Below are 10788 nucleotides of genomic sequence, written 5' to 3' on the forward strand. Positions count from 1 at the left end.
TCCCTAAATGTGTGAGTTTAGCATTGACTCCTGATTGTTGGGTACAGTTGCTGGGGTGAGGAAGAAGCTCTTTCAGACAGTGATTCCAGACAGCTTGGCTCTGAAACACAAACAAACAGAAAACAGTCATTCAGCCTCCCGATGTGCTCAGCACTGGGGAGGTGGTGGGTGGGGATCAGGGGAAGATTTCAAACAAGGGCCACATTTACTAGGCTCCTCCAGCCTACACTAGGATAGTTATTACTGCAAATAGCTGTTTGGGCTGCCAGGAGCATATAATTTCAGCTTCTGAAGGAACATGTTCTCAGAGGCCCTGGTATCTCATTTTGTTGAGGCAAGAAGGAAAATCCAGGGCCAAGACTTCAGGCAAATTCTCCTCCCCATCCCTGGATGCTGATGATAATCAGATGTTTTAGAATTGGGCTTCAAGGTTATCACAAGGATCCTTCAGAGTCTAAGGTAGGATTTGTTATTTTTCATACATGCATGTATGCATACATATATACATACATACATATGTGTATATATACATATCATATTTGTAATCTGCACACCTTGTCTTGAAATGAATAATGTTTTTCTGGACAATTTCCCTGGAGCATCTGTGAAACTGACCCCGGGGAATTCTGACCACTCAGGGCCATGGAGGCTTTCAGTTCCTATAACTAAATAAATAAGACAATAGCCTATAAAGAAGCAAGGTTATTTTGGCTCACAGTTTTAAATTAAGTTCCAGTTAGTATCAGCGGCTCCATTGCTTTAGGACAAGCAGTGAGGTAGCAAGCATACCATGGTAGGACCACATAGAGGAGCAAAGCTGTGGACCAGAATATGAAAAAAGAGATGAGGAGGGAGCAACATCCCCATCAAAGTTCCAGCCCCAATGACCTGACCCTTCCACTGGCTTCTACTGCTTCAAACTTTCTACCACCCTATCTGGGCATCAATGACTCACACTTATAATCCTAGCTGTTCAGGTAGCTGTAATCTAAGGATCCTGGTTCAAAACCAGCCCTGGCAAGAGAGTCTATAAGACTCCAATTAATCACGCACACACACACACACACACACACACACACACACACACACACACACACACACAGAAGTGGAGCTGTAGCTCAAGAGGTAGAGTGCTAGTAATGAGCAAAAGAACTCACAGACAGTGCTTAGGCCCTAAATTAAAGCCCCAGGGCCAGCACTGCCCTCCCCCAATAAAAGTTTCCACCACCCTCTAAGTGACAAATTGGGAGCCAAGGCTTTAACACATGACCCACATATATGGGTCTGTGGAATAGGTTTCTAGCTAAACAATGGTAATAGAATTGCCATCCAAAGCCAAAGTGGAGGCTTCTAAGCATACAGAGATCTTCCCCTGGGCCACTCTAGCTACCCTGACCGCATGGACTTCAGTACAGCGTCTCCAAGACATCCCTGAGAAATAAGAAATACAGCCTAATATGTGTGTATGTAAGCAGGAGTGTGGTTCACAAGGTGCAGTAGGTCTAGCATAGGCAAGGCCCCCCAAAGAGGTACAGGCCAGTATGTATGTTGACATCAGAATGTGTGTTCTCATGTTGGAGGTACATTCTAGTATATGCATACACACATTTATATGTACATTGGCATGTTAGAGGTACATGTCAGCATTCACATTCAAACCCAATCAGTGTTCATCAAGTCCAGAAGGGAAGGGTTCAACAAGGGTTGTCTGAGGGGAGACCCCAGTTGGCTCTGGCTGTGTGTGTGTGTGTGTGTGTGTGTGTGAGAGAGAGAGACAGACAGACAGACAGACAGAGACAGAGACAGACAGACAGAGACAGAGACAGAGAGAGACAGAGACAAAGACAGAGACAGAAACAGAGACAGATATAGAAACAGAGACAGAGGCAGATCAACCCCAGGCCTACAGATAACCTGCTGCCAAAAGTAACTCCAAGATAGCATGTCTAACCCAAGGGTGAGACATGAGGATTCTTATTGTCTCCAAAGGCTTCAATGGGTGGCTATGAAATTCTTGAGACAAAGGCAATTTGATTCATCCTTATTTTTTTTGTCTCTTTTTTTTTGTACTGAGGATTGAACCTAGGACATCGCACTTGCTAGGCAAATGCTTTGCCATATCCCAGCCCTAATTTTTATTTAAAAGGAAATTAATTCAAAGTCTAGAGCATTTTATGGGGGCCAAGGGTAAGGGAAGATGTCACAAAATTGAAAAGTTGCTATAATTTATTCATTTATCAGCATCTATGATGTGTTATGCACTGCACATGTTCTGGAATGGTAACTAGGAAGGAGGTAGCCCTGCCCTCCAGAGTGTCAAATGTGAGAGGCAGGTGACTCAGATAGTACACACTCACACAGGTGACAGACAAGCTACATGTGGTGTCACTGCCTGGAGATGTCAAGAAACGGCTTGGGAAAATGGATTATAGAGATGAGCCATTGGCACCCAGCTCAAATCACGTCTTAAAGATCTCGACACTTGGCTAGGGATGTGGCTTAATGGTATAGCTCACATTTGCCTAGTATGCATGAGAACCTGGATTCATCTAGGTTCATTGCCAGTACCACAAAACAAAACAACAAACAAAACAACAATGGGATGGGATAGGGGAGAGGAAATATGTCTCACCCCTTGCACTGGTGACCAAGCCTTAACATGAATTTTGGTGGGAATGCAAACAGACGGATGGTACCTGCAAAGCATGACAATTGTGCATTGAGAATCCACTTCCATAGCCTGTGCCTTTAACCTATGATTCAGTTCCACACGCTGCAGAGCACTTGTCCTTTGCCTCACCCGAGAGGGGGCCCTTTCCTGACATCATCCTATTGAAATTTCCTTCTCATTACACGGTCGGGCCGTGTGCATGTGCCTGATAAGCCCAGATCCAGGTATGTGGCCTTGGCGTCATCCTCTAAAAATAACTCACCCATCTACTGCCTGCCACCTCACCCGCCCAGACACACGTTAGCCAGGTGGCCTTGCCAGTAAGCAGGAGCAGCAGGGGAGGCCACTGGCCCTGACTGTGTACCTTGTGGCCAGGTGTGTTAGAAACACACAGAACCACTGGCCTCGAATCTTCCAAAGATTCACAGTGCAGAAACTGTACTGAGTCAGAATGTGACTCAGCTGCTTTTTGTGTGATACTCTTACCACTGCTAAAAGAAGAAACTGAGGCTGTCACCAGCACGCTTACAGGAGGTGATACAAGGGCACACACACACACACACACACACACACACACACACACCCCTTTCATCTTCCTTCAGTGAATTAACCCTTCTCCTGCTAAAAGACGGGTTTGAGCCCATCCTTTAAAAAGCCCTTTGCCCCTGGTTGCTGAGTTCTGAAGGGCATTTTTTGCCACCCTCCTTTAACCATTCCAGGAGTAAGTTGTCAACCACAACACATGCAGGAGTTTCAGGGAAAGTATTGGCAAACTTTCTGAACTGCCTCTTGTTTTTGTTTGTTTCGTTTTGTTTTTTATTTTGTTAGTTAGTTTTGGGGTTTTTTTTTTTTTGCCAGTGCTGGGACTTGAACTTAGGGTCTAAGCACTGTCCCTGAGATTTCGCAAGGCTAGCGCTCTACTACTTGAGCCATAGCACCATTTCGGGCTTTTTCTGTGTATGTGGTACAGAAGAATTGAGCCTGGGTTTTCATGCATGCTAGGCAAGCACTCTATCACTAAGCCAAACTCCTGGCCTTTTTTTTTAGGCTAGGAGTGAGTGGCTCTTTCCTATAATCCTGGCTCCCCAGAATGCTGAGATCAGAAAACCCCAGCTTTAACCAAGCTAAAGCAAGAAAGTCCATGAGACTCTTAAGCCCAATTAACTACCCCAAAGCTGGAAGTAGATGTGTGATTCATGTGGTAGAATGCCACCCTCAGACAAATAACTCAGAGATAATGCCCAGGCCCTGAGTTCAAGCCCAGAACCAGAAAATAAAAAAAGGGAGGGGCGCCTGGGGCTAGGACATGGCTCAGTGATAGAGCCCCACCTGGCATGCACAAGGCCCTGGGGTCCACCTAGCCTTGTCTGTGGACAGACAGGTTTCCTGAGCATAGCAAATGTGGTATTCTCCCCCAAGAAAGGTTTTACTTGTATGAAATCAGAGAAAATTATATGTGATGGAAGAAATTAAAAGAATCTAGCATAGAAAACGAAGCCTTAAAAGTTTAACCGTCTAAAAAAGCATACATTGCTAACTCCTGTTCCCCATGAAAATAGCACCACGTAATCCTGCAGTTTGAAGTCTCCCAATGACAGTGATAAGATGTTCTTAGATGCCACCTCTGTCCCCCTTCCTCGAGTACTTCTGATATCCATAGGTCTGCTGCCCTTATCTCCCCCCAACCCCATCTTCTCACCATAGCTATGCCCTCATGGTTTTTGTTTGTGTGTGTGTGTGTGTGTGTGTGTGTGTGTGTGTGTGTGTGTGTGTGTGTGTGTGTGCTGGTTCTGGGGCTTGAACTCAGGGCCTTGGTGCTTTCCTATGTTTCTTTTGCTCAAGGCTAACACTCTAACACTTGAGCTACAACTCCACTTGGGCTGTTTTGGTAGTTTATTAGAGATAAGAGTCTCCTGGACTTCCTTGCCTGGGCTGACTTGAACCCATGGTCCTCAGGTCTCAGTTTTCTGAGTAACTAGACCTACAGGCATGAACCACCAGTGCCCAGCCTTCATGGTTCTTTAGGGTACCTGGTTTTCTTCTCTACTTTTAGCCCACTCATTCCCATTATTTTCTATTGCCCAGGCCCTTTCCTTCCAGCTACAGTTATGCATAGTCACAGGCATAGGAGTGCAAGCTTGTCTCTCATGGTGTAAGAAGGCAATGGAACAATGCTACAATACTGAGAAGAAAGGAGGAAGGCTGGAGGGCAAGGGCAGGAGGCATCACATATGAAGGGGGAATGTGCAAGTGCTCAAACTTTGGAATTGGACTTCCTTTTTAAAATCCTAAACCTCATTTGACACTGGTGTCTCATGCCTGTAATCTTAGCTATGCAGGGACCTGAGATCTGAGGATCATGGTTCAAAGCCATGGGCAGGAAATTCTGTGGGACTCTTCTCGCCAATTAACCATAAAAAAAAAAACAGAAGTGGAGGTGTGTCTCAAGTGGTAAAGCACCAACCTTGAGTGAATAAGCCAAGTGGGAGCATGAGGCCTTAAATTCAAGCCACAGTACCAGCATAAAAGATCAAATAAAATTCTAAGCCTTGGCTTCCCGTTCTGTAAAGGTGGGCATGGTAACCCTAAGTAAAGTTATTGAAAGGACTAACTTCATGGAAAAGCTTGATGTCTATGACCTGATACTATGATTCTTTGTTGTTGTTTTGTGGTTTTGTCTCTCTCAATGAAGGAAGAAATTGGAGCTTAATGATTAAAGTAGCCTGCTCAAAGCCACACCATTGTGAATATCAGCAGAGCCAAGATACAGACCCAAATTATTCTTTCTCCACCAACCCTGTTTTTTGGTTAATTACCACACGACGCTGCCTCACACTTGACCAGACAGTTCAGTTCTTGGTGGCACCGCACCCTCACCTCTGAAATCCCAGCTCTAGCACTTCCAATGAGGAATGAGGTGAGTGAGACACCTCACACCTTAATCACTTCCAGGAATCATCCTAAACACCCAGTCCCAGGGGCCCTAATGTTTGGGTTGATCAGGCCCTGCTAAGTGAACTAATTGCTACTCTAATAATGCCAGTGGCTGGCCAGGCCCTGGAAGGGAGTGATTACAGTATCCATGAGGTCCACCTCCTCTGCTCCCTCCAGTTCTACAGCCTCAACTCTGTGGGTGACAGTAGCTGCTGCCAAGACAAGGTCCTGGCAAAAGACTGAGGTCAGCACGAGGTCAGCTGGGGAAGTCAGCCTCCCCAGTTCACAGTGCCACTGGCAGACAGAGGCTGCCCTCCGAGTTAGCCTCAGATTCGTGTTTTACTCTGAATTCTCAGAGGACCCTAGATCCAGGGGGAGAAGGGTAATGGTTAGTAGGTGGTAGAAGGAGAAGCCTCAAAAATCAGCCTCATACAGTTTGTGTGGCTCTTACAAACTCAGCTTTATTCACAAGCTGTTGGCTTCACAGAAACCATCTTCAGAAGTCATTCACAATGGATATAATTGGTTTTTTTTTTTTCTTTTTCTTTTTTGCCAGTACTGGGGACTGAACTCGGGGCCTGAGCACTGTCCTTGGGCTTTCCTCAAGGCTAATACTCTACCACTTGAGCCACAGCCCCACTTCCAGCTTTTTGTGTGTATGTGGTATCAAGGAATCGAATCCTGATCTTTGTGCATGCTAAGCAAACACTCTATCACTGGGCCTAACTTCTGTCCTATAATTGTTTTCTTATAATTGGTATTAGTAATACAGTCATCAAGGCTTCTTTCTCTTCTATGATAGCTCTTTGGCATATTTTTTAATCCCAGATCAGCTACTTTGCAAGCCATTTTTTCATTTGTTGATTATTTTTTCCTTTGAAGCCTACAAAAAAGGCTCAGAGATTTTTGTTTTGTTTTGTTTTGTCTGTCATGAGGTTTGAACTCCGGGCCTGGGCCTTGTCCCTGAGCTCTTCAGCCCAGGGCTATCCCCTGAGCCACAGTGCCACTCCGGTTTTCTAGTGGTTAATTGGAGATAAGAGCCTCAGAGACTTTAGTGCCTGGACTGGCTTTGATCTGTGATCCTCAGATCTCAGCCTTCTGAGTAGCTAGGATTACACGTGTGAGCCACTGCACCCAGCTTGGCTCAAAGATTTTTGTAAATTAGAAATAATTGTTTTCTTGGAATAAAAGTGATATACTGTTTAAAAAAATCATCTAATATAAAATTTTATATAAAATATAAAATTGTGACAATGACCATGGTCATCTCACAATTCCTTTCCCAGTGATGACTACAGGAATAGATTGGTCGTAGCTTCCCTGAATTCTTATGTACAGCCTTAATAAGCACACATGTGCACACGTAGCATCATTTTCAATAGATGCTTAGTATTTCTGTGTGTCTGTATGTCTATGTGTGTGCCAGTTCTGGGGCTTGAAGGAAGTGCTTCTGCTCTGCCCCTTAGCTTTTACATTCAAGGCTGGTGCACTGCCAATTGAGCAAGTTTTACTTCTAGCTTTTTGCTGGTTTACTGAAGATGAGAGTCTCTCAGGCTAGGCCAAAAAAGTTGCATGCTTTTCATTTGATGTCCATTTCTATGTCACCTTCCTGCAAGGAGACCTGGCCTGGTGCCTCATGCCTGTAATCCTAGTTGCAGGCTGAGATCTGAGACTCTTATCTCCAATTAACCACCAGAAAACCAGAAGTGGTGCTGTGACTCAAAGTGGTAGAGTGCTAACTTTGAGCTGAAGAGCTCAGGGACAGTGCCAAAGCCCAGAGTTCAAGTCCCATGACCAACAAAAAAAAATGCTTATCACATTGCTCTGGAGCCAGTGGCTCTGGCTGACTCTCTTCAATGGGAGCACATCTTTCACACGTCCTGTGTGAAAAAGCCAGGCAAAACCTTGAATTCCAAAGCTTCCCCCTTTCCATTTGTAATCATCTCTTTACTCATAGAGTCCAAAATGCTCCTCTTTTCAAAATTAGATGATACTCATGAAAAGAATAAAGACATCATTGGAAAAGATATATAGCATACGTGTAGAGAAATAATATTCCAGAATTACTTGATAGAATAACTTGATAGAATTGGGAATTACTTGACAGAATCACTCTCCAAAATCCCAAATTGTCACTCCTTTCTTTCAATTCTATTGTTTTCTCCTTTTATTTATCCATTGTGTATGTGTACCAGTATTAGAACTTGAACTCGGGGCACTCTCCCTTAGCTTTTTTACTTAAACCTTTGCATTCTACCACTTGAGCCACAGCACATCTGGCTGCTTTCTGGTTAACTGGAGATAAGAGTCTCATGGACTTTCCTTCCCAGGCTGGCTTCAAACCACAATTTTCAGATCTCAGTAGCATTCTGAGTAGCTAAAATTACAGCTATGAGTCACCAACACCTAGATGAGCCACTTAATTCTTATATTTTAAATATAAATTAAACTTAAAGCTATCCCCTAAATAAATTCCAGTTTTTTCAAGTGAGACAGGAGTTGTTGCCTTTCCACATGCTATGCTTTTCTGCTTGTATTTTTGTTGTAATTTTGTTGCTAATAATACTAAGCTGACAGCATCTACTCTGTTCCTTGCATAGTGCTTTATGGAGAATATTCTAGGTGGTCTTCACAACAATTCCATGAGGGAGGTGCCATTTGTCCCCATGTTGTATATGGAGAAATGAAGCTCAGAAAAGTGAAGTAACTTACCCAGAGCCACCATTGACAACCATGCCATCCTAACACCAGGGGTCCGGTGCTCAATCTCTCCCCCATGTTGTCTGACCTCCCCTTCCCCACCTCCTCCAGCTTCCAACCACCAGAAGTGCCCTTTCCTCCTCTTGAGTGCCTCTGCACTCAAGAGCTGGACATCCTTTTTACATGCACACATGATGCCATGTTCCTCAGAAGGAATTTCTTCAGCCCCTTTCACAGGTCCTGCCGACTGACAAACCCACAGACCAGCCATCAAGAGGGTGAGGCCAGGAGTATCTTCCACTAGACTGTGAGCTCACTTAGACAGGGACCTGATGGAGAGCTCTGTCCTCCAGAGCCACCTTGGGCTGTAAACAATTATAGATTAATCTATGCCTGCACAATAAGAGTGGCTTCCTCCCACCACTCTTCCCCAAGTCAGAGCCACTGAGCCCACCCCTCCCCCTGGACCTGCCTTACACTCTGCCTTCCTGCTCTGGAGCCTTCTCTTCTCCCCAGGAGGCAGCTCTGCGCTGGTAATTTATCTCTGCCTTCTGTCTTCTTGCTGTCCAGAAGATGCCTGATAAAAGTCCACTGAAGTTCCATCTATGTGCTCAGATCTGTGAGCTCTCCATCTCAGCAGATCCACCGGAGAGTGCTGTACAGGCTGTTTTACCTTCCTTCTCAGCAGCTAGGTGGACAGCCAGGCTGTGATTTCAGATGCTGGAAACATCAGGGAGACTAAACCTAGAGACAAGAACTGCACACAGTCCCTCCCTTCTGCCTAAAGTCTGTGAGACTATCACCTCCAATTAGCCACTTAAAAAAGCCAGAGATGGGGCTGTTTCTCAAGTGGTAGAATATCAGCCTTGAGTAAGAAAGGCTACAGGACTGTGCCCAGGCCTGAGTTCCAGCTCCAGCACTGGCATACAACAATTCATTAATTAATGTCAAAAAGGGAGGGGGGAGTAAGTCCAAGGGAACGGCCATTACTTTCCAGTTGCCTCCAGCCACAGGAAACAGGCTGGGAGTCCAGACCACCAGTGCTAAATCCACTTGAGAAGGAGCTCCCTTAGGCCACAGGAGAGCTCAGAGTCTCTACCATCCTCATTCCCAGCAGAACACTGCTCCCTCCCTGCTCTGGGAAAGCCAGCATGTGTGCAGAATTGGCAAGAAGTGAGGCTTTCCTTCAGTCAGGGGTCAGCACCTTATCCCCTCTGTGTGCCAGTGAAACCAGAGCAGCAAGCTAGAAAGGAGGGGAGGGGAGGAACAGGTCACTCAGAATGATCCTGGGATACCCTCCCATTTCATGCTTGCCAGCAGGCTCTAAACCCTAACACTCCTACAGCCAGCGAGGGCGGACTTAGCAGCCACGAAGGCTTCATTCTGGAGCTGCAGAGCAGATCACAGCTACTCCCAATGGTTCTAAGCTCCTGCTTGTTGAGTTCTGCTTCTCCTAAGTTCTTTTCTGCACCTGCTGTCCGGAGCCAGGATTCTTCCTCTTCCCATGCAGTCAAAGCTATTGCCTCCCTTTATGGAGAAGTGGATTGAATTACACAGTGGGTGGCATGGAGGTGACAGTGGCTCCCCTACAAAATATCAGCCCCTACTTGTTGACACCAGTCCTTGCCAAGGGCACTGTGCACCATCAAGGCTGTGCTGAAATCTATAAACTTTCATGTCTGCTGTGAAAACAGGTAGGACTGCAGGAGTGGCTGAGAGGTTTGGAGTCCAGGGGTTCTAGACACTCTGGAAAGCCCCTGGCTCTGCACAAAGTGGGATCTCATTGAGAGCCACTGGAAAAGAACCAGCTGATAGTGAGTTCTCACCACTCAGAGATCATCACCAGTGTTCACTGAAGTCAGAAATCATAGCTCAAAGCTATGTCCTCTTGAGAGAATCAGCTGCCCAGAATCCACCAATCAGCATCAGGCACTTGAACCCCACCCCACCTTCTCACCTACACTCCCATCTTGAGTCCACAGCAGGTGGGTATATCACATGTCCAAATTTCCAGACTGGCCATAGAGTGGCAAAGAGGCCCAGTCCTTAGTGATTGGGGAAGGGGGAGATGGGGAAGCAGGGTAGCTGACCTCCAGGAAGGGCTACAGAGATGGTGAATAAGATGGGAAGGATACCTGAGTGATGAGAAGGAACAGAAAACAGTTTTTTCCCTTTATTCTTACCTATGTGCTCTCCTGCCTGGTGCTTTTAGCTAGAACTCTGCCTGTATTCACCCCAAAGCAGAAAAAGGTATTTTCCTGAGATTTCTTCAAAGCCTCTCAAGTGCCTTAGAATTCCAAGGTAGATTTAGGGTACTCATGTGAGGGTGGACGGGGCAGTTTTGTAGGGAGTGGAATCCTTGAGGACAAGCATCTAGCTCACTCACTCATTCATGTGTCTACTCATTCTCTTGGCTGAACGTCTGCCTAGCACTTGCTACAGGCCTTGGACACCAAGGCTGGGGACCAAGGACACAGATGTGA

This window comes from Megascapheus bottae, chromosome 20 (assembly GCF_031878675.1).
Source record: "Megascapheus bottae isolate mThoBot1 chromosome 20, mThoBot2.hap1, whole genome shotgun sequence".
Classification (NCBI taxonomy): domain Eukaryota; kingdom Metazoa; phylum Chordata; class Mammalia; order Rodentia; family Geomyidae; genus Megascapheus; species Megascapheus bottae.